This window comes from Panthera onca, chromosome C1, assembly GCF_046562875.1.
Source record: "Panthera onca isolate mPanOnc1 chromosome C1, mPanOnc1 haplotype 2, whole genome shotgun sequence".
In the NCBI taxonomy this organism is placed as follows: domain Eukaryota; kingdom Metazoa; phylum Chordata; class Mammalia; order Carnivora; family Felidae; genus Panthera; species Panthera onca.
The window spans coordinates 200,843,077-200,869,622 of NC_138346.1; the positions used below are offsets into that span (position 1 = coordinate 200,843,077).

The 26,546-nt window shown below is 56.2% G+C and overlaps 1 protein-coding gene across 8 annotated transcripts in view; it reads left to right on the forward strand.

The window, feature by feature from the left end:
* The first annotated feature begins 828 nt into the window (after positions 1–828).
* The window catches only part of AHDC1 (AT-hook DNA binding motif containing 1), a 64,142-nt gene continuing 38,424 nt past the window's right edge, over positions 829–26,546 (forward strand). For 3 of the 8 annotated variants that reach the window (XM_060623445.3, XM_060623441.3, XM_060623452.3), the window contains exons 1-2: positions 886–1,295; positions 1,527–1,624. The gene's annotated coding sequence lies outside the window, so the exon portion shown is untranslated. Of the gene's footprint in view, positions 852–885; positions 1,296–1,526; positions 1,625–14,312; positions 14,431–26,546 lie in introns of those variants that run through there. The other 5 variants (XM_060623449.3, XM_060623447.3, XM_060623448.3 and 2 more) reach the window with 5 other exon arrangements.

The following is a 26,546-nucleotide window of genomic DNA, read 5'->3' on the forward strand; positions in this document are numbered from 1 at the left end:
AGGCCCAGGCAGGGCACATTCCCATCTGTGGGGATAGGCCAGGCAGGGGGCCCAGAGCTAGGGGCTGGATAACAGATGTGACCTGAAGAGGAGGTAGGTGAAAGTGCTGAATCCAGCCCCCTGGCCGCAGCAGGAGTTCTGAACTGTTGAATGCGAATCTTGCTTCCTGAAAAAACCAAAATGCTCAGTAGAATTCAGGAAGGGGGGAGGGGTGCCATTTGTTGATTATCCAGGACTTTGGTGCCCTGGCCGCCCTTGGACTTCTAGGAAAACTAGGAGGTGGAGGGGCTAAACCCAGAGCTCAGAGTTTGGGACGGGGGTCCCTGAATGAGGAGGAAGCAGTGGTGGGCTTTGAGGTTTCTGGAGCAGCCCTCCCGTCAAAAACCGTTGTGCTTTACTCAATAGGAAGCCTTTTCAGAGACGAAGAACGTCCCCAGACTCAGAAAGCGAGTCCTCCCCTCTCTCTTTTCCGTCTATCATTTAATTGGGGCGCCCCAGAAAGTCGCAGGCCCTTTGGCTAATCCCTTGATTCCCTATTCGACTCATTCCATTCTCAGACCCCGCCCCTTCGCTCCCACCCGCAACCTTCGCTCGAGCCAGAGCCTCCCGCGGAGAACAAGGAATGTGGGAAACATCCCTAATCCTTGGGGAGAACCAGCACCCTTGGTAAACGAGGACGCACCCCCGCCAGAAGGGCCCGCGCGCTGTCCCCGCGGGCCCAGGGCCGCGCCGTCGGAGCAGCCGGCGCGGCCCCGCCCGCCCCGCTCGCCGAGCGGCCGGGGTGGGGACTACAAGTCCCGGCGTGCCGCGCGCGCGCTCCCCCCTGGGGTTCCGGATGGTGAGCGGCGAAGGTAAGGCGAGCTCGCAGAGGCAGCGGCGGCGGCGGCGGAGACGGAGAGAGGCAGGCAGGCAGGGCGAGGGCGAGAGACGGAGGGAGGGAGCGAGCGAGGCAGACCAGACAGACAGACAGGCGGGCGGGCGGGCGGGCGGGCAGAGCGAGCCACCCGCCAGGCTGCGCTCAGCCCCGCTCGCAGCGGAGAGAGCAGAAGGCAGGAGGAGGGAGGGGAGGAGGAGGAGGAGGGAGGGAGAGAGGGAATCCAGCTACCACCACCCAAAGCCAGCGTCTGCTTTCTGTCCTCATTTCCTTTTCCCACCCAGCTCGGAAAGCAGAGAAAGGCAGAGAGAGCGAGAGATAGAGACAGTCAGAGAGACAGACAGACAGCCAGAGAGCGGGAGGGAGGAGGGCGGAGGAGGAGGAGCAGGAGGAGGACTACGCGGGGCGCGTTCCCTCCCAGGTTTGCAATGGGGGGGTGGGGGCGGGGGTGTCCAGGGCTGTGAGAGTGTGTGCGCGGCGGGGGGAGCGAGGGGGGCACAGAGAGCGAAGGAGTGATCGAGGTGGGGGGGGCGCCGCGGGAGCGGGGGGCCGTGTCCAGCGGAGTTAGCGGCGGAGAATGTGAGCCGAGACGCGAGCCATGCTGTCAGCAACGGCGGGCGGCTCAGGGCTCCTCCACGACTCCTCTCCCCAGCAGCCGGGCTCCCGCGTCGCTGCCGCCGCCGGAAGACAGACGCCCCCCAAAGCCCCTCGCCTGGCTCGGACCCACGGAGCCGGCAGCCCAGCACTCCGGTGAGTGGCGCCTCCTCCCCAGCCCTAGACCCCGCTGGGGACCGGCCGGCCGGGCTCTTTTGTGCAGCGCACCGGGGGGGGGGGGGCCCGCGCCCCCTCCGCGCGCCCCGGTCCGGTCCGCGGGACCCGGTGGCTGCGGTGCCCGCGGTGCGATCGGTCTTTGTTTCCACCGGGGCCCGCGGCTCGGCTGGGCTCGGCTCGAAGCCTGGCAGGCAGCGCCGGGAAGGGGGAGGGGGAGGTGGACGAGAAGGGGGGGTGGGGAGGGGGGGTTCTCGGGTTTCCTGGCCGCCCCGCAGCTCCCCCGGCTCGGGGGCGAGGTGCGCGCCCAGCGCTGCCGCGCGCCCCCTCCTCCTTCCTCCTCCCTCGGTCTTTGGATTTAAAACTGCAATTTGCTCTCCAGCTTGCTGAGAATGTGGGGGGGGGGGGGGGAATGAAGGGGGGACCGTGGGAGCGGAGAACAAGGCTGGATTTTAGGAACGGCGCTGGGAAAGGGGGAGACTGCGGAGGGAGGAGCCCCTCCCCTCCAACCCCCAAATCCCAAGGTTCCGCTGGTGCTCTGGGAGTTGAGGGGCGGGGACCTAATGACCCGGAGGGGGTGTGGGGCGGAGGAGGGATTTGGGGGTGGCCAGGGCCGGAGGGGTTGGGCCGCATGCCCGGTTACCTGGCGAACAAAGTCGGCTCACTTTTGCATAAATAAATAAATAATCGCCTATCAATGCGTTTCCTCTGGGGCTCTGATTGAATCGGGCCCCCTCTTCCCCAGGGGGTGGGGTGCTGAGTGACAGCTGTCAGCCCCCTGGGCCCGAAGCTGGGGGTGAATTGCTGAATCCCTGTGCCTTTTGGCTGAGTGCGCCTTCTCCTGCTGGGTCCTGGTCCCCGGGCAGAGCCAGAGGGGCAGGGGGCTGGCTCTGAGTCTAGGAAATAACCTTGTTTCCTGTTCTACAGGAAAAGGGACAGCAACCCAGAGTTTGGGGGCTGGGGATGAGGACTGATGGGAGCTGGAGGGGTTCCCTAGCAGCCTGACCCCCCCAGCCTCCTGCCAGGCAAAGGGGCCAGCTGAGGGAGGAAGGATGTGGGCCTTGCTGGCCGGAGGCGGGAGCTGGGGCTGTCCCTGAGGCGGGCAGCGGGCACAGAGCGGGAGGAGGGAGAGAGAAAGAGAGAGAGAGAGAAGCGGGGGCGGGAATTCTCTACCGCAGACCCTGGGGGCCAGGGCCAGATGTGGAGGGGTGGGGAGTCCCCCCTCCCTCCTAGCTTGGGGGCCCTGGGGCTGGGCTGGGAGGGGCTGAGCCTGGTGCCCTCGGTTCTGCACCAGTGCCTGACTGGCAGGGCCAGCTGAATTTGGGCCCAGGCGTCACCCTGGGAGGCAGGGCCAGGCTGCACCAGCCTGGTCCCTGAGCACAAGGAGGGACCCTTGGGGGGCCTGTGCCTGTCTGGCTGGGCAGGCGTTTCCCGCCGGACCAGTTGGTGTCAGGCGGGACTTGGCCCCAGCTCCCTGGGCAGAGCTCAGGGTGTGAGGACAAGCTTTGCCTCCGGGTCAGGGTGGCCACATTTTGTCCGCTGCTGCTGCTGCTGCTGCTGGCGGGGCGGGGGCATGTGCCCGGGCCTGGGCAGAGTCCTGCCAGGAGTATTTGGGGTGTTTCTATTGTTGGCTTGTTCCTGTTCCTTGTGGCCCCGTGTGTGTGTGTGTGTGTGTGTGTGTGTGTGTGTGTGTAACTGTGTGAGCTGGGGCTTTTAAGTGAAAGATTACCAGTCTGTCCATCCCCCCCACCCTTGGCTTGGAGGCTGGTTTGTGGTGGTGAGCTGTGGGGGGACCCCCCAGGTGGCATGTGCACGCTGCTTGCCATCTCCTTCCTTTGAGCAGATGTATATTTATTTTTATAGCAATGGAAAATCAAACTGGATAGTAAGTTGAATTCATTTTTTTTCTCCTGCTGTGTCAATAGTTGGAATAACCCCCAGAGACTGGTGAACTTCTTGCCCCAGAGCTCTTACCCTTCAGAGGTTACAGAGATCCGTGAGGGTATGAGCTTAGGGGGACCAGTGGGCCCCAGTCCAAACCAGTGACTCTTGTTTCTCTTGGTCTGGCACTGGGGCGGGTGTGGGGTGGGCAGGTGTCGCCCCCTCCCCAAACATCCCCTCTATTCCCCAGGGTGTTGTCTGGCCTCACAGTCACCTCCTTGGTCAGTGCCTAAGCTGTGCCCAAGCCCTCGGGGACATTCTCCTGGTGGGCTCCCTCCTCCTGCCTGGGCTCCGGGCCCACGTGCTGATATTTATTTTCTGTAGTAAAATCCATTTTTAATGCCGTTACTTTTGAAATAATATAGAGAGAAACAAATGTGATGTGTTTAAGTTGCCCTCTGTGAGTTTTTAATGTGATCTATGGCTGAGGTAGTGATGGAAGGAGCTGTTGGGCTTGGAGAAATTTGGTGTCATAAAGAAAAAGAGCTTGCTGTTTATTACGGTTGCTGGGCTGGGGGGTCTGGAACAGGGTCGGGGGGCAGGGAGCCCCACACCCCCAGGTGCTGTGGATGGACAGTGCTGCTTCTCAGTTTGGCAGTATGTGTGGTCCATGATTATTTTGCATTGCTTCCCAGCCCTTGACTGGGACTTGGATGAGGGGGCTTGGGAGTTGGGGGGCTGTTTCCCCCATTCCACCTGCTTAGATCTTGGCAGGGAGGCTTCTGGACGCCCTGCCGAGCTAAGTGGAGGTGTACTGTTGGGAGGTTGGCCTTGGACCCTACAGGAGATTAAGGGATGGGATCTCCACCTGAGGTTGTGGCTATTCTGCAGGCTGGAGGGGCCAAGTGTCCCTGGCTGGCAACTTGTGGGAAAGGGGGGGGGGGGGGGTTGCTGCTGCTGTGGATTCGCAGAGCCCTAGAGGGACATTGCTGGTTCTCAGATCAGTCTAGAGCATTGACTTTGAGCCACTCCCTCCACTTGCTTCTGTTCCCAGTTGGATAGGGGCTTTCTCCAGGCAAACCTGATCTCCCTCATTTCCCTCCAAACCCCCCGATGTCCCACCCCCAGGCCAACTTTTTTGTTTGTTTGTGGAATACAGAGCTCTGCGTCTCATGCCAGTCACCCTAGACCAGGGGGTGCCATGCCATGCCTTCATACCAGATGACCAGACTCTTCTGGTCTGGTTGAGAGAGGTCAAGCAGACTCACTATTATGGGATGGAGCCCAGCTCTGTCTCTGGGTCCCCTGGGTCTCTTGGGACAGCTCTGGAGAGGGCGAAGCCAGGATGGGGACCGCAGGAGGGAGGAAGGATAACATTGTTGCTAATGCCAGCATATGCCCCCCCCCCACCCCGCCCCAGGGAGAGAGCTGGGGGAGGGGAGTGGGGGGAGAAGAGAGACCCGGACAGCCACATGCCAGGTGGAGAGAGGGAAAGATGGTGGCAGAAGCCAGCGATGAGGGGGTGAGAGAGCAAACAGGCAAGGAGAAGAGCCAGTATCACAGCCCCTGGAGGTGGGGCCCAGGGGACCAAGAAGGCCTAGGCACGTGCTGTTCCCGACCCTACAGCCTGAAATGATGAGGCGTTGTTTTTGGAGGAGAGACAAGCAAATGTCTCTGGGAAGAGGGAGGAGGACAGGTGGAATAGGGAGAGAGGGAAAGACTCTCACAGGAGGAGGGAGAATAGGGAGACAGGGGGATTCCAGGGGTCACTTGACTAATGGTCGTGCCCAGGGCAGCGGCTCTTCTCTGCCTTTTCCAAATGTCTGGGAACAGAGCAGAGCTATTCTTTAGACCTGGGGGCGGGGCCTGAGGCAGGTACAATGCCCCACAGGTTGTGCACACACTCTAGGCCAGGAGGCACGTGGGGTTTTAAAGGCAGGGACCATTAGGGTTCTAGAGACGTCAGGGGCATCATCCAGTTGGACCCCCTCCCCCAACCTTGTTTGACAGGAGAAAACCAAGTCTAGAGAAGGGAGCCATTTGCCCAGGGTCACAAATACTCAGCAGTGCCAGGCCTGGGACCTAGGCTCTTTGCACTCTACCACTCTGTAGTTAGAGAATAGGAACAGCTGCAGGGGGCCTCCTGGGTGCAGTGGGGGACTAGAGCCCGGAGAGAGGAGCAGGCGGGCACCCTTGTGGCCAGAGCCCCCCCAGGGGAGGGGGAGGCGCCGCTGCCGGGAGAGAGAGGGAGGGAGGGGAGAGAGGAGGGGAAACAGTGAGTCAGGCTTCCAAGAGCTGAGGATGAGAGAGCCAGAGCTGGGAGGGAGAGGGCAGGGAGGACTGCTCAGAAGCTCAGAGAGGGAGGGGGCCCAGCCGGGGGCAAGGAGAGCTCTAGAGGGAGGGAGCCAGCCTCTGGCCCTGACCCAGCGGTAGGGCTATGCGGAGGGAGCAGCCAATACGGACTTTGCTTGTGGTAGGTCAGCGTCCCTTTCTTTCCCTAGGATTCCACGCCAAGGTCTCAGGAGGAATAACTGTGTTCTCCCCTCCCTTCCTCAGTTTCCCCATCCCCTGTGAGCCTGTGGGATTTGGACTATTCTTGGAGAGGGAGTAGGGGGCACAGAGCCAACTAGGAGGGTCCTGAGGGATGGATGTCACTTCTAGCTCCTGACCGTGAGCTGGAGGTACTCTGGGAGCCTGTCACTGTCCCTCTTAAGTCCTCTGAGTTACCAAGTGGAGGTGTGGGGGTGCAGGCCAGGAATGCTGGGGTGTACTGTGTGTGTGTGTGAGAGAGAGAGAGAGAGAGAGAGCGAGAGAGAGAGAAAGGATGAGGTGCTGGTCTGGCAATGGTAGGTGAGCTTCCCGGGGCCTCTCAGGATGGCCAGTGCCTAGACAGGATCACAGTGTCCACATGTCTAGAACCAACCTCCACTTGAGGAGGGGGAGATACTGCTATATTCCCCCTATATCCCTATGGGTCAAGGCTCTAGAGAAGCTGGGAGGTGGGAATAACCCCTGTGGGAGCCAGTGAGAATTGCCTGTGCAGCCCTGCATGCCTAGAGCTGAGACCAGAACTAGAACCATCCCCAGGGACTGCCTGGAAGAGAGGAGGGAAGGACCCCCCTCCCACCCAGCTGACAAGAAGCTGTGGCCCTCCTTCTCCCAAGACCTAGCACCCCCCCAACCCCTCCTTCCTGGATCCCAGCATCTCTGCCATTGGCTAGAGGACAAGAAAGGTGGGCCCTGAGGATCCCTCTCCTGCCTGGCCCCGATTTGGTAGAGGGGTTGGTGAAGTGAGGGTAAAGTGAGGCCCTCTGCCTCCCCCCTTACATACACATACATACACTCAGCTGCAGTGAGGCCCCGCTTTCTCTCCCCTTTCTGCTCTGGGGTCCTTGGCCTGGGAGCCCAGAGGAGGGGCTGCTTCTGCAGCTGGCTAGCCCCGAACTCCCAGCTCAGCCCAGCTGCTACTGAAGCTTCCAGAAGCTGCAGCTCTGCATCCCCTCCCCACCCCTGAGCCAGGAGAGGCCTTTGCTGACCTGGGGGAGGGTACCTTGGGAAGCGAGTGGGCACCCTTAGAAGGACTAACACAGACAACCAGACAGATGGGTGGTGGAACAGATGGACAGAGACACCCACGCACAGGCAGACGGAGAGAGACGGACAGATGGACCAGGACAGGGAGAGACGGACAGACAGAGGTGCTGGCAGAGAGAGGAGGAGTCTGAAAAATGGAAGGGCCTGGGGAGAGACAAACAGAGAGACTGAGATGTGGAGACACAGAGATACCAGAAGGGAGATGAGGTGACTGAGATAGGAGGAGGAGAGACATGGGGAGAGAATGAGAGACAGGAAGAGATAAAGAAAGGGGGAAACCCAGACGGAGAGAGAGAGGGGAGAGGCGGAGAGGCTTGAGGCTACAGACCACAAACAGGGATTTGATGAGAATCTGGAAGGTGTTTTCTCCTGCTTCCCTCCCCAAACCCTTGGGCCAGCCAAGTCTCCATTCCTTCCACCCCCGGCTCAGTTTCCAGCTGCTAAAGAGGTCAGAGAGAAAGAGAGAGAACAAGAAAGAGAGAAGCGCGCAGAGACCCCCTCCTCCCTGCTGTTTTTGTGGGGGAAGGAGTTGCTGGAGCAGTTTCCCCAGCTCTGACCCCTATTCCAGGGTGGACACCCCTCTTGTGTCAGAAAACGTCACACTCACCACTCACTGGGTGTGCATCTCCTTGTGTAAATGCACCCCCATACTCATATCTGTACACACACACACACACACACACACACACACACTTTGTGACATATGAATCTCACCCTTGCACTCACCCCACGTCTCAGAAACGTAACTGGGGAATTCATGCCTGTGCTTCCTTACCCATATAGGCAGTGACACACATGCCTCGTCACGGGATGTCAGGATATTGACACGCACACACACGCAGTCACGCTCTCACCCATACACAGTGGCACTCATGCCGGAGCAGAGGGAGGGCTCTTTCTGGAGGTGAAGATCAGTGTTCGCAGGTGTCGGGGTGGGGGGGTGGTATGCCCTCCCCGTCCTTCCCAGCTGGCAGGGTGGGGAGGCTGGCGGCCCTCTCAGCCACTGGGAGTCTTCCTAGGGAGTTGGCTGGTGGGTTGGGTGGTGTCAAAGAGCTGTCTGAAAGTTGGTCAGGGTGAGCGTGTGCACGTACACACACATGGGCACATGTGTATAGGTACAAGATGGCAAGTATCTGCTGTGTGTGTGAGAGAGGAGCGCGTGTGAGGTGGGAGATGTGGGTGCGACGGGGAGATCCAAGGTGCGTGGACTCTGTGGGTGTATGTGTGATAGCTACTTGGCAGGTATGTACATGCGCATGTATGTATATGTGACAGGTGCGAAACCTGGCTTCGCAGAGTGGGAGTGTACCTAGTGGGTGTAGGGACTTGTAGCACTTGTGCGTGAGGGTACAGGGCCCTGGGGGTGAGCTACATGTATGTGAGGGTGCAGTGTTATGCAGATGTGAAGGTGCGGGGGTGTAGGGGGGTGTAGGCAGTGTGCACAGGGGTAGCTGCCTGTGTGAGGCTGTGAGCTTGCAGCCAGGGCTGGAGGGCTGTTTTCCAAGGCCAGGATGCCGCTTGAACAGAGGCCATCAGCATGAACACATGCAAAGGGGCTCCAAGGCTCACAGTTGGGCACTGACCCACACAGACGCACAAGGACAGACATACCCGCCCCTGTCCTCCCTCTTCCTCTCTCCTGGCGTCAGTGGTTTTCAAAGGAGCCTCCATGAGGACTGTTTGCTGTGCAGTTCCCCCCACCCCCCAGCCTGTGCCTCTTCAAACACAGTGATGCCCTCCAGGCAGCTTTGTGGAGGCTCCTGCCTCAACCATCTGAAGGCAGATGGGTGGGTTGAGATCCGCTGCTGCCCCCCAGGGAGCGAGGAGGCGGCTCTGCTCCTCTGGCCTGGGCACAGGCTGAGACAGATGGACAACCCCCCCCCCGTACCCCCACTCTGTTCTCCACACCCCCGCACAGGGTCTGGGGGTGGGCAGGCATCCCCGCCCCCAGAAGAGGGGTTCTCGCAGGCAGTTCTGAGCAGAGGTTAGGACTCTGCCCATCATCTCCCCGGAGGGACACCTGTCCTCCCGCAGCCCCATCACGTGTCTGAGCACAGGGACCCAACTATAGCCCCCAGCACCCGAATATACAGTGCCCCTCCCTTACTCACAGCTCCAACACCCCTGAATACACAACTGCCCCACCTATAACACAGCCCCAACACTTCCACAAACATACCACCTCTCCACATAATCTACTTTTCTGACATCCAGCTGCCCCATATACACACACAGCCCCGTCACGCCCCCAAACACACAACTGCCACACACCTCCCCACAGAGACACATAGATACAGCCCTAGTAGTGAACCCAAACCCAGGTTGTTATGATCCCCAGTGTACTCCCAAACACCCAAGACCCAACACCCACACACTTAGCAAGTCCCTCTTTAAACCGGCACCTGCCCGGATCCCCCCAGAACCCTGCTGCAGCCCTAATACCTTCCACTTCCTCAAACTCTCAGAGCAGCAACACCTCACCGGACACATACACAGACTCCTTGCAGCCCTAATGTTTCCCCCACCTGCAGCCCAGCACCTCCCCAAACACACCAATCCAATCCCTACACCTTTCCAAACACACAACTTCCCCCCACCCACATCACACATACGCACACTGCCCACTCAACACCCACTCACACAAGGACGCTACCTGCAGCCACACCGTTTACCTCAGACACGCAGACATGGCTTGAGTTCTAGTATACTTTTAAACAGATGATGTCCCCCCAGCTTCTCGTACCTTCGCAGGCATGCACATACACGCATACTCCCCATAGACCCAGCACCCCAACAGGCAGTCCTCTGTATATCCCCAGTAAGCCCCAGCCCTTTCCTCAGCCATCCAGGGGCCCAGGGACAGCCCTACACCTCTCCAGGCACACATAGCAGCAGCTTGGTGACAGCCCATTCACCCCCCCAGAGCCCACAAGCGGCTCTTCCCTGCCCTGTCGCATACCCCACCTCAGTTGCTCTGCAGCCCTCACTCCCAGCCCCAAACATGCCCTGCCCCCAGCACTCTCCATCACGGCTCCCCCCCCACCTCTGCTCTGGGGGGCCCCCTCCCCCAGACACCCTCCCAGACAGCTTCAGTCATCCCTGCACACACACCCTTGCTCACTCTTGTGTACTCTCTCTCCTCTGCTGTCCAGCACCCCCCCCGATCCGACTTCCCGGGGCCTCCTCTGCCTGGGGAGGCACCTCTGCCTCCCTCACTGCCCCAGGCCTTTCATTCCTGGACAGTGAGCCTGTACATCTGGTTCAAAGCTGCCCCACCCGAGACCCTGGGCTCTGGACACCTTGGCCTGGGCTTTGGGGGCTTGGAGCCTCTTTGGGGGCTCTTGGCACCTGGTCACCCTGGTCTCACAGCCAAGAACTCTGAGTACACAGCTTTGCCCTGGATCCGGCATATATGTTGTGGGGGGGGGGAGTGGTGCAGGGGGATTTACCCCCAGCCTGCACAATCTCAGGTGCTTGCCAACCCCCCCACCTTGGCTTACCTGAGAGGGACATTGGGCCTGGGGCTTCAGGGAGAGAGATGGGTGAGGTGTTGGCTTGACATACTCCCTGCCCCCCCACCTTCATTGCCCCCCCCCCCCCCCAGATCTGGCTTCGGGGCTTGGTCTCCCTGGGAGTCAGTTCCGACAGTGAAGGTTACTTTACTAGATGCATGATTTTAAACGGAATCTCCACCATCTGTTCCACCCCCTAATTACAGATGCACAGAATCCGCCTCAGAGGGCAGCATGAGGGGAGTGATTTAGAGGCTGAGCTGCTTCTGCCTGCATTAGGGCTGGGGAGATTTGGGGGGGGGGGTGCTCTGGGTATTGCTCACAGCCCCCCCCCCCGCCAACATCCCATGTCTTTCCCAGGGGCCCCTCATGCCTCTTCTCTTGCTGGGGAAAGGCTCATAGAAAGTTTCCCCCGACCCCCAAGACCTGAAAGAGGAAGCAACTGCAATACTGAGGGAGGGGTCCCCAAGACATTGCCTGCGTCCCAGGCCCCAAGTCCTGGGATGCAGGCTCCATTAGAGCCTTAAAAAATTCAGTGGATCGATCTCCTGCCTGCCTCTTTGCCCTGGGGAGCCACAGACTCTGGCCTGGCCCAGCTGTCTGCCCACCCCAGGGGTAGCAGGGGATTGGTGAGGTAGAAGGGGGGTCAGAGCAGAGGTGGGGGCAACTAGGTTCTGGCAGCAGAGGACGTGGGCAGACATGCCAAGACCCATCAGGTGTGTTTGCACGCATGTGCCCATCCGCCTTGGTGCAACTAGAAAGCCTGATTCCCAGCTTGAGCCATGCTCTGCGGGGCTGGACCAGCACTGGGGGTCGGAGGGGATGGGCCAGGGCCTGGGCCTCAGGGTTCTGAGAGACGCTGGACTATATACACTCTGAGGACCGGACCACCTCTGCCCATAGGTGCCAGGGACCTGGCCCCCAGCCTGCTTGGTGGTGGCAGTGGCGGGCACACTGCGGTAGACGCCGGAGCATTCACTGCGGGGAGAAAGGGAGCGAGGTTGGGCTGGAGGAATTTTAAAGATTGCTGCAGGCAGGAGGGTCTCTGGAACCCCGTGGAGCGGGCAGTCATGCAGAAGTAATCCTATCGCTGCCTGCCTGGAGGAGTGGAGGGGAGAGGGGGCAGGGAGGGAAAGGATGGAGCTGCTGCCCCTTTCCCACCTCAGCCTCTGCCCCAGCCAGCTGTGGAGGGCGCCAGGGACCCCAGGGGTCTTCCCTGAGGAGGCACCTGGTCTTCTCCATTCCACTGTGGCATGTGCCCCCTGGAGGGGCAGCGCCCCAGCTGTTGCTCAGCTCCAAGCTCCGGGTATTATAAATAATGCAGCTCAGAGGTGGGGGCCGGCTCAGCCCCCGGTCACCTTGGGTCACCCACTGTGGCGTCTCCAGCTGGCAGTCTTGTGGCAGAGCCCCTCTCCCTTCCAGCCTGCTCCTCCTCTTTTGCTGTGTGAGCTTGGGCCAGAGGCCCAGCCTCTCTGGGCTGGGCCGTGGAAGAACCCAGAAAGCCCTGTCCTTTTGTCCCACCCCCTAGCCCTCACAGGTTAACTAGCAGCTGGCTCAGCCAATCCAGGCTGGAGATGGCTGTCCTGCTCTACAGGGGCCTTACCCATTCTGGCTCCTCCATTTTGCAGATGGAGTAACCGAGTCCAGAGAGGGAAGGATGGCCGAGGCCAGCCAGCTGATGAACCCCTCCTTCCTGCCCCATTCTGCTGTCACTCAGGCTCTTCTCAGCTTCAGCTCAGCTAAGAGCAGGGCCTGGGGGGTGGGGTGGGCGGGGGATGTTTGGGAAAGTGGTTGCGGCTGAGAGGTTGCCATGGCGATGCTGCAGGATGCCGAGCTGAAGTGGGGGTCCTACAGGGTCTCTGGGGCCCCCAGCTCCACACCCCTGTGGTCTTCTCCCCATCTTCTGTCCCCCACCCAGATGCCTGTCAGGCAGCTTCGGTGACAGGCTTGGGTGGGTGACAGGTGGTGCAGGTGATGGGCTGGGTGGGTGACGAGCTGGGTGGGTGACAGGTGGTGCGGGTGCGAGGCAGGCAGGTGACAAGCTGGGTGGTGACGGGCCCTGCTGATGACAGGCAGGGGGTGTGGTTGGCGAGGATGCTGTCTCCTGGCTGGTGGCCTGTTGCAGCCCCCCACCCTCATGCGTGTGCACACACATAGACTCTGGGCGCAGAGCTTGGGGCTAAGATACTAATGAGGCTTATTACGTGTGGAGGGGCAGGTGCCCAGGCTCACTAATGAGAGGCCTTTAACAAATAGGGGAGGCAGCTGGGGGCTGCGAGGAATTTGGCTGGCCCTCCAGAGCTGAGGCCCTCGGGGTCCCAAACTGGCTGGAGGACGAGCCATCCTCCAGCCAGATTGGGACCCCTCCTCCCCTACCCTCTGACTGCTTGGGTTTATGCTAGTATTACCGCAATCGTGATAGTTACCATTGTTCAAGCTTTTGCTACGCTGCACCAAACCCTGAGGTGCATCTTCTCATTTCCACTCAACAGTTCAAGGAGGGAGGCACCGTTACGCACTTTGCAGATGAGGAAACTGAGGCTGCAAGAAGGCAAGGGACTTAACACGGTTTCTGGCGCAGCTGGAATTTTAATTCAGGTCTTCCTGTCCCGACACCATGCCCTTAACCACCCCATCAGTGACACTTCAGTAGAACTCTTGGTCCAGACTCAGACCCTTTTTCAAGGCCTCAGTTTCACTCTTCTGGAAAACGGATGCCTGGTGGAGGGGTGATCACCATAAGCTTCTCAGCTCTGACTTGAACGGCTTTCAGGGACTCCTCCAGGTAGCTGCCCCATACTCACCCCATGTGGCCCAGATTTTGGACTGGAGAGAGGGCAGGGCTAAGTGTTGAGGGAACTGAGCTGAAGAGGGGACACCTGGGATATGTGAGCCACTTCCTGCATTGTGCGGTGTGGAGGCTGAGGCCTGGAGAGCAGCAACCGCCCAAGGTCACACACCCAGTGAGCTGTAGGGCCCCAAGGGATCCCAGGTCTCCTGGCCTGTTGAAAGGGCGGGGCTGGGTGTGGTGCCTTGGCTGGGAGGCTACCTCCTCCTGGGCCCCACCCACCAGCCTTTGCTTCTTCCCTGGAGTCCTTGAGCCCCCAGCAACTGGGAGGGTGTAGGGGGCTGTTGGCTGCCGCTTTAGGGCCATGCCCCCTCCCAATCAATCTGGGTCCCTAGTGTCAGTTGAGCCCCTCCCTTTAGAACCCGTTGGGGTGGAAACTCCCTAGCAACAGCTGATCGATGGGTTAGGGCCCTGACATTGGCCTGGGGCCACAGCATGACCCTGGAGGGACCAGGCTGGGGCTGGGGGCTTGGAGGGGAATTTAAGGGAGAAGAATTAGGCTCATAAATCTTGGAGCAACTCACTTCTCCTCCTCCTCGACCTTAATCTCTTACCAAACCTGCTCTCCAGCTGCGCATCCAAGGCTGGGGGGTTAGGGAATCCACCTTCTCATTCCCCTTACCCTCCAACTGATGCTCAGCCCCTCCTGACATTGTACCCCCTATAGGGAAGAGAGTGGCAGCCACTGCTGTTGGACAAAATTAGGATCTTGTGTCTCCAGACTACTGCATTTGGCCTCTGATTCATAGGGGTAGGTAGGGCAGAGAGCTTCAGTGCCTCAGTTTCCCCAGCCTTGAGTTTGAAATCCTCTCTTGATGCCTGTCCGCTCAATCAGGAAGGAGCATTAAGTCCAAGAGGGATCTCACAGCTGCAGGACACATGGCCCTGTCCTCAGAAGCCCCAGTCTGAGATGAGAAGCACAGCCCTGGCCTTGGGAGCCCTCAAACCCAGAGGTGAGGTCTAGAACCCAGGCTGGGCCTGTGCCAAGGTTCAGGTGGGGAGTGGGTGGTGCTGAACGGCTTTCTGAAGCAAAGGCTGAGGCTAGGGGGAGGCCAGAGGAAGGGTGATGGTTCGCCTAGAGGCCTGGAGAGCCGTCTTTGGTTGGGGGTTGCGGGGGGCGGGGGCCGGGGGGGAGCCTGGAAGTGTCTGGCTTTCCCACAGGCCTGGGCAGCAGTAAGCTGAAGTTCTGGGGCCCTCCTGGCTCCCCAGGGAACCCACTGCTGCCTGGCCCTGGGGACCCAGGCGTCCTGGCGGGTGAGGGCGGGTCTCCAGCAGGCGCCCTGCCAAACCCCGCAGCCTGCTCACCAGGAATCTTGTTGCTGAGAGATGGAAAATCCCGGCCCGGCCTGCAGCTCATCCCTCCCCTCCGGGAGGAGGAGGGGCCCAAAGATTCCTTCCTGCATTCCCCCTCCCATTTGGGGCAGGGCTCTCCTTGGTAGTGGGTGGGGCTGGGGGGCCCAGGACAGGCCTCTAAGGCTCTGGGTCACATGTCCTGGAGCCCAGCCCAGCCCGCAGTGGGCACCAGGGCACTCTGGAGGCAGAATGGGCCTGGTGCGGATGAGGAGGGGTGGGGGTGGGGTACTGAAGCCAGAGGGGGCCTGGATGGGGGCTGAGCCCGGCCCTGGCCCCACTGGCTCCCCCAGGGCGGAGGGTGAAGAGTTGGTTCCCTCCTTGGACAGGAAGACGAATGATCCCATTATGGGAGCGTGATTTTATTCCACGTGTCACGGAGTCTGAGATTAACTTGCTCACCAGTCTGTGACAAACCCCTCACACCCTCACACCCAACACACACACACACATACACGCACAGAGACACACATATCCTTGGTCTTACAACGCACATCACACAGGCACAGATAAACGTTTCCACAATACAACACACAGCACAGTCCCACGGAGGTACAAGGAAACACTCACATCTAGACACACAGCCTCAAAAGCACAACATTCCCTCACTCACACCAAGGCCACATAGACCCACAGCTCCAAACAGGCAGTCCGGGAGGACGCCGGCAGCCCTACTTGGACAGGCACAGATCAAGGACACACAGTGCCCCGTAGACACAGATACACTTAGACACACACAAACCCGGACACAGTCATGCGGACAGGCATAGACCAACAGGCACACACACTGAGACAAAGGCCCAGATACATACAGAGACAAAGACAGGCACAGACACACAGCCGGCAGTGCGCACACAAGCACAGGCGTGCATACCCGGACACAGACAAAGACAAATAAATGCCCAGAGGTTTTGCTGTGGACAGATGTAAGGAGCACGCACATCTGGGCCTCCTCGGCCTCCCTGCCTGGGGACATAGTAATCTGGCGCCTGTGGCTCCAGGGAGAACTCTGAGGAATCTCTCAGAGCCCCCCACCCTGGGCCCAGGGCCAGCCCCCACCTCTGGCACAGGGCCCATGGCCGAGGCTATGGAAGCCACACCCTCAGTAGAGCTGCGACATCTCTTACCTTACCCTGCCTGTTGGACACACACAGGCACACCGTCTCCCCCTGCGCATGCTTACAGCACCCCGCCCCCCCCCCCCCCCGCCATGCCCACACAGAGTTTCTCACTCACCCCCCCCCTTAGATGGCCCCTTCTTGCTCCTTGTCTTTCTCCGTCACCTTCCCCACCCCCCCGCCACCCCAAGCACACATGCACGACCTCGAGCACCTACACCCACAGCCCTGTGACACACACCCTCACCTTTTCTCGCACAGACCCACACGAACCCAGCACACAGGCTCTCTTTCACGGGCACCCTCCCCTTCCCACACAGACCCCCCCCCCCCCCCCCCCCGCCCAGGCCCATATACGTGCGCTCCTTGACATCCCCCACCCTCTCTCTCACAGACTCATTCACAAATGCAGCACACACACCCGCTCCCCGACATGCATCCTCGCCACTTTCTCACATGCGTGCGCGCGCGCGCACACACTTTCAGAGCCTCCCTCACACCATCGCTTTCCTTCCTCTGTCTCTCACAAACATTCCCTCTGCCAAGAGTGTAGCTCTGCCGCAGAGCAGCCCCTGACAGTATTTGTCACTGTTCTCCACCGCGTCCTTGGCCTGCCTGGCCTCAGTCCCTTCCCCTCCACCTCCAGCCCTGTACGCTGTGGCCTGGTACTCTTCTGTCATTTCTCTGTTGAGCCAACACTTATATACGGAGCGTCCGTTCAACAAATGTTGATTGAGCATGGATTATTGGCTAAGCACTAGGGACACTGGGGACACAGGCCCTTCCCTCATAGAGCTCTCAGTTTTGTGACCAGTTTGTTGCTTATCTCACCTGATGAGATTTTAAGGTAACCCCGGGTCCTGTATGTTGAGGGATGTGTAGGAATTCACAAGAGGAAACATATGGGGAAGGTGTTCCACACAGAGGGAACAGCATATGCAAAACCTGGAAATAAATCAAGGTATGGTATGGTGTGGTAGGCAAATGGGGTGATGTTGAGAAGAGACGCTGCATAGAAGGCAGAAGCCAGATGTCACAGAGTTTAGCTGCTGTGATCACAGATTTGGATTTTGTCTAGTGAGCCACAAGGAGTCATGGGAAGTCTTTAGCGACAAAGTAAGGTGGGAAGAGACTGGAGGCAGGGAGGCTAGTCGAGAGGCTTACGTGGTACAGATGGGAGGTGATGGTGGTCTGATCTAGAAGAGGCAAGTGGAATGGAAGAGGAGGCTCATTTAGGAGCAAGGACCTGTGGCATTCCCCATTCTTTCCTGTGTGACCTCAGGAAAGTCACACAACCTCTAAGTTGGGTCCACCATGCGAGAGTGGGACAGTACAGGAGCTGGGCTTGTAGTAAATGCTCAATCAGTGATAGCCATTGTTGTCATTAACAGTAGGGCACGGGGACATCGGATGAAGAGCACTGAGCCCCTCCTGAGTGCTGGGTACTCTGCCAGGGCTGGGGCCCCGAGGTGAGGTAGTCTGCAGCTCTGGGTAGCCCAAGCACCTGGTAACCACGGCTCACGCAGACAAGATAGGGCTGAACGTGGGGATGCAGCCTAAGCACCCTGGAAGATTAAAGGAGGATGAGGCAGCACCCGTCAGGGCTCCGGGAGGCTCACGAAGGAGCTGGCATTGAGCCAGACCCTAAAGAGGCTGGTTGAACTTGGGCAGGCAGAGGTGGAGGGAGGGGCTTCAGATAAAGGGAACCATGTGGACAACAGCCGCATGTTGGCCTTGGGCAGGCCAAGGAGTCTAATCTGGCTGTTGTGTGGGACACAGACTGGGGAGTCTTGGGATGGGATTATGGAGGAGGGGCCAGGTGACCAGCGGCCCGGCAAAGGGGTGGTCAGCATGGGGTTGAGCCGCACTCTGGAAACCTGATTTGTTGGTGGTGACACGGAATGTGGTCATTAGAGACTGTGCTCCAGGTTCTGCTGCTAAGCCATTGGGTGACCTCAAACAAATACCGTGCCCTCCTTGGTGTCAATTTCCCCATCTGTGTGATGAGGTGATTAGTCTTGAGTAGGAGGGAATTCTGGTATCATGTGCTAGGGTTTGGTCTAGCCAACTTTGCAGGGCATCATCTGGCCTAGAATTCTGGGCCTCAGCAGTGCTTTCTTCCTGAGCATTCTGAGCAAAAGAAAGGAACAAAATGAGGGGTTCCCCAGAGACAGATTTGGGGCCTTCTGAGTGAGGGGCCAGGAGCTCAACATGGAAAAGAGGCATCTTTGCCAGGATCAGACTCCAAGTCCCAGAGGTAACCCAGGAGAGAAGGCCAAGGTCCCTCTTCCCTCCTGCTCTGACCCTTGTAGTGGTAGATGTGGGCCATGTGCCCAGGAGGGCACAGTGCCCAAGCCCTGGCCCAAGGGGTGTCAGGACCCTTCCTGCCCACTCAGGGAGGAGCAGGGCTGGAATTACAGAATGTGGCTCCGGGCTTGGAGTCCCCTGGGGGCAAGGAGCCAGGAGGCCCATCTGGGGGGGGAGGGGGGGCAGGTAAATGCCTGTGGGCTCTACCATTGATATTTGGGGTTGCCAGGAGTTGTGGTATAAGGCAGGTTCTGGTGACCCCCCAGCTGCCCTGGATCCTAGCTGCAAAGGGCCCTTTAAGCATCTCACCTGTGAGGTGGGGCTGGTAGAGAATTAATTTCCTGTACTATTTTAATTTTGCTGTATTTAATTTGCTGTTTATTTTAATTAATTAACGGCGGTAATCGTCTATCATAACTTGCTGCTGCTGGCTCCTCTTCTTTTCGGAGGGGTGGAAGGCCAGGCCAGGTGATTGCTGAGTCAGCTATGGGGGAGAGGGAGAGCCCTGGGGGTATGTTCCTTTTTGTCTTTGCCCTTCTCAACCCAGGGGTCTTCTCTACTCTCCCTGGCTCTCCTCCAAAAGCCCCCCCCCCCAACCCCCACACTCCTCACTTGTGATGCCTCCTACTCCTCTCTCCCCAGGTTGGCCTCAGGGCTTCATGTGAAGTAAAGAGAGGCCAAGGCCCCTGCCTATGCCCCAGTAAATATATTTTAATGTCAGAGGGTGGTGGTTTAGAGGGTAGGGAGCTTGGCATGCAACCCAAGCAGTACTTAGAGACTGGTTGAGGAAACTTTCAAAGTGGAGGTCTGCTTTTTGAATGGCAGCCCCCTTCCCCACTCCAGTGCCCAAAGAGCACACACATTTGTGTGGTCAGGCCTGTAGGACCGTAGCGTGTCCACCCACCTGCAAACACATCCACAGCATGTTTTCAGTTATTAGTTAATCTCTAGGATGGACCTCCCTTGTAGGGATGAGGAAATGAAGCCCAGAAAGGCTAAGTGACTTGCCCAAGGTCACACAGCAACTAAGAGAATCAGGGCCCGGATTCTGGCTGTCATCCCTCTGGCTGCGTAGAAAGAGTTAACAGTGGGAGGGAGGGGAAGGGAAGTGGCTTGGGGATTAGGGTAGGGGGGATTAGGTCAGAAGACTGATGGAGCCAGGAAATGGGGTCCTCTGGCTTTGGAGGATGTGGGGAGAGCAGTGGGTTCTTGCCACAGGGGGCTTCCCGAGGTATGAGGTCTCTGCCACCTGTTTCCATTTCCCTGTGTGTCTTCAGTTGTCTGTTTGGAACTGGGGTTTGCTTTGTCACTTGCACTGTACCATACCAGGGGGGCCCTTCCATGGCTAGGTGGAGCCCTACTTTTATTTAGCAAACACTTACATAGCATTTCCCATATTCCAGGTACTCTTCTAGCTTTATAAATGGATATTCATTTCATCATTAAAGCAGCCCTATTATGATCATCCTTGTTTTATATATCAGAAAACAGGCTTCGAGGGGCACCTGGGTGGCTCAGTCGGTTAAGCATCCAACTCTTGATCTCGGCTCAAGTCATGATCTCGTGGTTCCTAAGTTCGAGCCCTGCATCAGGCTCTGTGCTGATGATGCAGAGCCTACTTGGGATTCTGTCTCTCCTTCTCTCTGCCCACCCCCCACTTGTACACATGTGCGCTCGCTTTCTCTCTCTCTCTCTCCCTCTCTCTCTCTCTCTCAAAATAAATAAATATAAGAAAATTTTTTAAAAAAGAAAACAGGCTTTGAAAGGTTAAGTAACTTGCCCGAGGTCCCATAGCTAGTACCTGGTGGACAGCTTTTGCATTTGGAACTCTGGGATCCAGAGTCCTTTTCTGAACTACCATACTCCCCTCCCCTCTTAATGCTGTAGGTGGGAGATGGGAGCCCTGAATTCCCTGGAGATGTGGCATCTTTGGGGAGTCTCTAGTCTAAGTTGAAAGGGAGATCTGGCCCCACCCTCGCCAACCCCAAGTCTGCTAAGGCAGACAGATCCCACAAATCAAGACCTGTTTTGGGGGGGAAGCAGTCAGAGCATCAGGTGGGCCTGGCTGGAAGGCACAGGTCAACAATTAGGAAGCCTTGGGTGGAGCCTGGATTGGGCTGCAGTGCTGGCCATGGCCGGGGGGGGGGGGGGGGGAGGATTGGGGGGACAATTAAGGTGGGCCTCAGACTGTGCCCTCAGAGAGCTTGCTGTCTGGGAAAACCAGGCAGATGTGTCTGAACAGTTACCGATAGTTGTATAAGACAACAGGAGAAAAACATCACAAAGCATGATGCAGACAAAAAGAGTTTGAGCTTTGGACCCATGTAACTAACCTTAGTTACTTGACTCCTTTCTAAGCCTCAGTGTCCTCGCTTGTCAAGGGGAAATAAAAATGGCACTGACTCTATAGGGTCTTATGAGGTTCAAAGGAGATAGAGTGTGAAGGGTGCTCTGGAGCAGGGGCTCAGTGAACATCCATCTATAGATGCTGAGAGCCAATCTCTGGAGAAGGAAAGGGTCCCACCCCTGGGGCTGGTATTGGAGCAGATCAGATGGGAACGGTGAGGATGAGGAGGGTAATGAGAATCTCACTTTTGGAGTCAGGCTGCTTGAGTTTAAATCCCAAACATGACGAGTTGCTTACCCTCTCTGGGCCTTGATTTTCCTATCTGTAAAATGGTATTATAATAGTGTTTCCCACCCCCCACAGGGTATTATGAGGATTAAACTAGTTAGTTCACTTATTCAGGAAGCAATATTGAGTACCTGCTAGGTACCAAATATATTGCTACTCACTGCAGATAATAAGTGGTCAATACATGTTAGCAATCTTATTATCATTATTCATATTGGGGGTGGCTATTCAGGGAGGAGGCAGAGGCTGAGGCTTTTAGAATGGAGTTGAGTGACACAATAAAATGTTGTAGAAGTAACAGCAGGCTGATATTTATTGAGTGCTTACTATGTGCCAGGCACATTAGCTCAGGTACTTGCATTATCTCCATTTTGCAGATAGGAAACAAGTTCAAAGAGGTGTAGTGACATGCCCAGAGAAACACAGCTTGTAAGGGGTAGAGCTGGAGATTGAGAGACTCAAAAGCCAGGCTGTGAAATCACAAAGCTATAAACCTGCTTAAGAGATGTTGTAGGGTGGGGGCAGTGATCCAGCAGAGGAAGGAGGGGGAGACCTTGCCAGGAGAGGGACAGAAGTGGGCAAGGCCTCCAGATTCAGGAAACAATGAGGGAATGGACCAAGTCAGTATATGCTCCCCCAGTGGTTTTCCCCGGCAGTAAACAAGGTATGAGCAAGTGAAGACTGGAAGAGGTCACCTTGAGAAATGGGCACAATTGAAAACGATGGGGAGCCAGCTCATTCCAGGCATAGCCCACAGTATCAGCGAAGGCCCAGAGGTGAGAATGAGAAGAATGGTTTAGGGCTGAGAAGTGGAGGAAATGGCTAAGAGAGGTCAGAATGAGGGTTGGGAGGACTGGTGGCCTCAGGGGCCTAGGGAGAGTGACAGCCCCAGGGAAATAGGGAGGGTGACAGATTCAAGAGGCTTAGCTAATATAGAAATAGAAATAACCCCCCGTCTGGACAGGAAATAGAGCATAGTGATCAAGAGGGCAGGCTCTGGAGGCAAATCCTAGCCAGGCTGCTTCCTACCCTGCGATCAGAGCAAGTTGCTTGAGGCCTCATTTTCAAAGTGAGGAGTAATGCCGGTATCCACCTAAGGTGGGACAATCTGAGAAGGGATTAGCACAGGGCCTGGCACACTGTAAGCACTCCATTCATTCATTCATTCCCCAATTATCAGGTGCACATTTAGTGTCAGGTACTTTTCTAGGACACACAGCAGAGAACAAAGTAGAGAAAAACCCCTGCCCTCAAGGAGCTTACATTTAGAGGGTGAAACAGTTAACACCAAAATAAAGTAAAATACATGCTGTGTTAGATGTTGATGAGTGTCAAGGAGAAAAATGAAACAGGGAAAGGGCTTGGGGAAGGCCAGGCAGGGTTAAGTAAACTTATAAATGGAGATTATTATTAGTATTATTTGTATAGCAGGTTTTAGTAGAAAAAGCACCTTCCAGTTTATAAGGTGTTTTTCCTTCATGAGAATCACTCAAGGTGTAGGTATTGCTGTCCCCCTTTTGTAGATGAGGACACTGAGGCTCAAAGAGAAGAATCTGACCCAGGAGTCACAATTGTGAGGATAGTGCTGGCTCCCTAGGACTCCGGGTGACAAGAGAGCGTTATTCCCAAAAGTCTAGAGGACAGAAGGAGGGGTTAATGGGGGAGGATATGGACAGTGGCCAGTGACCAGGGATGGAGCTGAACTGGAGAGCAGGGGCAGAGGCCTGCTTCCTGGAGCCAGAGATGCAGTCAGCATACCCCAGCATGGCCTGATCAGGGTAAGTTCAGAGAGTGGCTGGACCCAGGGGCAGCCCTGAGGGCAGAGCGGGGGCAGCAGGCTGGGCCTGAGACACTGTGTGATTGAGCAAAGGGGCAGAATCTGTCCAGAACTGAGTGAGTGTGTGGGTGGTATGGAGACTGTGGGGAGGGGGAAAGAGGAGAGGAAGAAGTTAGCTCCACTGACCAGACAAGAGGCCACAACAAGGAAGGAGGTTGGCGGGGGCCAGAGCTGGCTGTGAAGGCTCTTGAATGTCAGGCTAAAGACCTCAGCAGCAGTAGGGAGCCATTACAGGTTTTGGAGCAGGGACATTGTGTCACGAGAATGACACTGAAGAAGACAAATGTGGCACTAGGCAGAGGAGGTTCAGTGGAGGCATTTTGGAGGTGGGGAGCCCACTGGGGGACTGTCATAGCTGAGCCAGAAAGAAATGGCGAGGTCAGGTTGGAGAAACAGCTTGGACTAGTGGAAAGAGGGACCTGGGAGATGAATTCCTGACCGCTAGCTTTGGGTCTGCCTCACATTTTCTTTCTTACTATTATTATTATTATTATTATTATTATTATTATTATTATTTGCCTCACATTTTCTGAGGGGCCCTGGGCTAGTCCTTTCCCATCTATTTCCCCATTTGGATTGAACTAAAGACTCCCCCACCCCCTCTCTTTTTTTCTTTTTCCCTAAACATTTTTTTTTTTAATTTTTTTTTTTCAACGTTTTTTATTTATTTTTTTGGGGACAGAGAGAGACAGAGCATGAACGGGGGAGGGGCAGAGAGAGAGGGAGACACAGAATCGGAAACAGGCTCCAGGCTCCGAGCCATCAGCTCAGAGCCTGACGCGGGGCTCGAACTCACGGACCGCGAGATCGTGACCTGGCTGAAGTCAGACGCTTAACCGACTGCGCCACCCAGGCGCCCCTTTCCCTAAACATTTGAGCAAAGGATCCATTTTGAGAAGATGATGGAACTTCTCTTCAGAAAAATACAAAAAAAGTTTTTTGGTTACAATGTTGGGAGGTTTACAGATCTGCCAAAGTCCATCCATGGAACCAAATTAGGTGATCAATAGTAATAAAAATAGCAGGTAGCATTACATGCTTATTACAGGCCAGGGGCTTGGCAGAGTGGTATACATCATGATCTTGTGAAGTCTGTTCAACAACCCTGTGAGGTAGGTACCATCATTATCATTCTGCTTTACAGATGGGGAAACTGAGGAAGCCTAGAGAGGTGGAGTGATTTGCCCAAAGTCAAACCTGGAATTGGAGCCTGCCATTTGAAGCTCCCTGGTCTAGCTTCGGGGGGGGGGGGGGGGGGGGGGCGGGGCTGGGGGAGGGTACCTGTCCCACATGACTCCCAGGTAAGTGACTTGCTCTGGAGACTGCTGGGAAGAAGTAGGGTATGGGGCTGCTCTGTCTTCTAGGTCAGATTATGCTCTGCCCCCTTGGCGAGAGAGGACTTACTCCTGACTCTTTGACTCAGTCTCCAGTGCTATCTCTGGTATCTACCCTCCCTTCCCATTCCCAAGGCCATTAGGAAGGGCCAGTGGGCTTCGATCCCTCTAGGGGAGCTCAGAAGTGGAGACACCCTTTCCATCCCAGAAAAGAGTATTGGGGCCCATCTCCTGAGATGAGAGTGGAATCTGGACCCAAACAGCATGTGGTCCATGTTAGGCTCTGGTTTAGACCCTGGTCAGCAGTACCATCTGGAAGGAGGTAATCTAGATTAGACTAGGGCATAGCCTTAGGCTGGAATCTAGATTTATGGTGGGTTGGACTTGGTCATCTAGAACAGAGGTTGGCAAAGAGTTCGATAATACAAATTTTAGGCTATAGACCATTGGGTGTTGGTCATGACTACTCAACTCTGCCATTGTACCTTGAAAGCAGTCATAGACAATGCGTAAATGAATGAGCATGGCTGTGTTCCCATCAAACTTGAGTTATAAAAACAGCGAGTTGGATTTGGCTCTTGGCCGTAGTTTGCCAACTCTTGATCTAGAACCTCATTCTTCCTAAGGATGTCTAGATCCTAAATGTTACTAGACAGTGATCTAAGCAAATAAGGTTGTGGCCTCAGGCTATCAGGCCGGTTAACATGGAAAACAGTCCATACCACACTCTTGCTGGGATCCAGATATTGAGAATTGGTGAACAAGACATGTAATAGACAGTGGTTTAAAGCAGACTAAGCCGTAATCTCTGGCTGAGCCTAGATTCACAGAAAGCTGGGGTGGGGTGGTGTGGGGTGGTGAGATTTAGACCAACACGTAAGGTTGTGGTCTGAATATAGGGAAGTGGGTGAGCTAAAGCCACACAGATATTGATCTAGAGCAGGCAAAGTCTTGGCCCTAAGCCAGAGTACCATATGATCTAGAACAACACTGTCCAATAGAAATGTAATGGGAGCCATACACGTAATCTAAATTTTCTAGTAGTCACATTAAACAAAGTTAAAAGCAATAAATGAATTGATGTTAATAATGTATTTCATGTAACCCAATATACCCAAAACATTACCGTTTTAACATATAATCATTATAAAATAGTTTCCTTTTTTTCTTCTTCTTCGTATTTAGGCTTCCAAACCTGATGCATATTCTGTGCTTACGACATATCTTAATTCCAACTAGCCACATTCCCAGTGCTCAAGTTAGTTTCTACCATATTGGGCAGCACAGGTTTAGAAATGGGCTTTTCTTTGGGACCAGGATCCAGAGGAGTCATGAGCCAGAATGATCTGGAGTGAATAGAGTTGGACACGCCAGGGGTTATACTCTTAGTGGACTTGAAGTGGATGTAGACTGGCTCACCCTAGGGGAGCATTTAGGCTCTGGGTTGGGAGTTGGGAGGAGGTCCCTCCTTTGCAGTCCTGACCAAGTGGCCTCCAGCTCTTCCCTCCCTCATCCCAGAGTCACCTCCGAGTCAGGAGTCTGGTCTGGCCTGGCAGGTGGGGGTGGGGCAGGGTAGCAGCTGGACCCTTGAGGGAGCAGGAGCTCCACCCCTCCAAGCCAGCTGCTGCCAGCCTTCCTGGACTGACTGTGTGGAAACAGGGGGCCCAGAGACAGAAATAAACTGCCAGGTTTCCGGGGCGGAGTGGGGGGCCTGCCAGCCTTTGTGCTTCCTTGCTGGAGGGAGGGGGGGCAGGAAGCAACTCCATGCCCTGTCCCAGGCTGTTACCCCTCTGTGCCATCTCCCCTCACCCCCAGGTGCCTTCACTCCCATGGCTCTGAGGCTAGGCTAAGTCTAGAATTTGGTGGGTTAGTGAACCCTGTGGGCCCAGGAGCCTGGGTCAGACCCTTGGGAACAAAGGGTGATCCCCAGGGCCCTAGACAAAGCTTTGTGGCCATGGGGATAGTGCCTGTGTGCTCATTTCTAGGACTCCATCCCAGGGAAACCTGCTAGCTACCCCAGGGCAGAAGCTGAACAGATTCAGAGGGTTGCCGTGGGGTATTAGACTAGGAATTGGAAGATCTGCATTGGATGCTCACCTCTGCCACTAACTGGCCAAAGGCAACTTTGGCAAATCACACGTTGAGCCTGTTTCCTTCCCTCTAAGAAGGGTGTTTGTCCTGCTGATCTCAGGGCACTGTACTTCAATAGTTAACTCAGACTCTGGAGCCAAAGTTTATCTGACTCTGGCCTCTGCCATTGTGTGAACTTTAGCAGGTCACTTAACCTTCCTGAGCCTCAGTTTCTTCATCAGCAAAAAGGGGATATTACCTACTTTATGGGAACCTTATAATGAAGTGAGTTAATACATGCAGGGCAAGTACTCAGTGTTGGCTATTACCATTGGGTAGTTGATAAGTTCAGTTGAGTTGTAAGTGAAAATACATTATTCACATGCAAGGGATTCTTCCCCTGGAAAGAGTTCTCTCG